Source organism: Melanostigma gelatinosum, assembly GCF_949748355.1.
Source record: "Melanostigma gelatinosum genome assembly, chromosome: 2".
Taxonomy (NCBI): domain Eukaryota; kingdom Metazoa; phylum Chordata; class Actinopteri; order Perciformes; family Zoarcidae; genus Melanostigma; species Melanostigma gelatinosum.
In genome coordinates, this window is record NC_136635.1 from 18,555,120 (window position 1) to 18,556,487 (window position 1,368).

Here is a 1,368-nt window from a genome sequence, read left to right on the forward strand (position 1 = left end):
TGCAGTTTGATCAGCATTACCAAGCTTCTTGAGGCAACCTCCTAATGATAGCACGTAATAGGTTATATGCTCGATGCGAGCTGATCTCTCATTGTTATTTGTTCAGTTTGATATGTACTAATTATCTTTATTCTCTTTAGGACTCTGCATGTGGCAGCGTAAAGAATGCAGTTTGGAACTAGCTAGCAGGTATTTCTTGTTGCATGGGCATTGTAGGGGCAGTTATCGCTATACATGTCCATACATTGCCCATGTACATTCAATACATGGAGTAAGCTTCTAAATCACACATGCTGAACTGCACATTCAACCAGAGATTGTGGAGCAGAGGCCCCTTCCCTGTTCCAGCAAAGTTAAGTAAGTAAATGTGTGTTTCTATGTGTTTACCATTTTGATGATTAATGGCTTCACAATCGCAATTTGAATCTAATAATCCCACATAATGTGATAGTAATTATAATAAACAAGTAACAAACAGCTGTATTTTGTTTGTTATTCAGGTCAATGCAGAGTTCCTGCTGATCACCACCAAACTATTTCAATCAAAGTTCATGTCACAGCTGGACCTCTTCTCAGACTCCCTGATACAGGGCTTAAAGAGCAAAGGAGGTGTGAAGGAGAAAAGGTCAAGGATGTCCTGACCATCAATGATTTGGTTAGTACATATGTATACAATATTAGTTTCACTGTATTGGGGTGGTTATTGTAATATTTTCTTGTCCATATCTGCTTTTTTAAAAACATGTGATGAATAGTAAATGGCCTGCTTTTATTCTGCTTTCATCCAGAACTTTTAGTGTGATGACATCAACACCAAAAGGGAGTGCATCTGAGAAGCCTGTCATCTACCTCAATGAAGATCCAGACTCTTTATCAATCTGGTAAGTTTATCGCAATATGTTTCCCATGTAGCGTCAAAGTGTTACCCACATATGTATATATATATATATATATATATATGTTTGTGGATTAACTTAACACAAGTTTTCTGTGTTTGTGTTGTTATCAGGCTTCCGCCGCTGAGGATGCAGTGAGGGACATCGCATTCACTGTCATAAGGATTTACATGATCCAAAGAGATGGGGAGCCAGAGGACGTGGGACTTGATCAACTGCATTAAAGTCCTGAACAACGTAGACGGTGTCATCATGGCATTCATCATGCTTTGGGCTAATTTGTGCCCTTAATCTAAGCTTTCCAGACAACTTCAAGTACATCTTTGAGCTTCTCCAGAAGGTCATAATGAATTTGGATGGGCACAAGCTGAATTCTAAGATACAGGAGCTGAAAATCAAGATGTTTGCACAAGAGGTGAACACCAAGTGACAAAGCCAAAGAATCTTATCAGATCTTTTGGATGTTTTCTAC

General features: G+C 38.8%; 1 long non-coding RNA gene across 1 annotated transcript; it reads left to right on the top strand.

The window, feature by feature from the left end:
* The first annotated feature begins 201 nt into the window (after nt 1-201).
* Nucleotides 202-1,149, top strand: LOC306795214. Its single transcript, XR_013772967.1, has 4 exons — nt 202-357; nt 501-655; nt 789-881; nt 1,010-1,149. It is a non-coding gene; the product is annotated as an uncharacterized lncRNA (long non-coding RNA).
* The last annotated feature ends 219 nt before the right edge of the window (nt 1,150-1,368 follow it).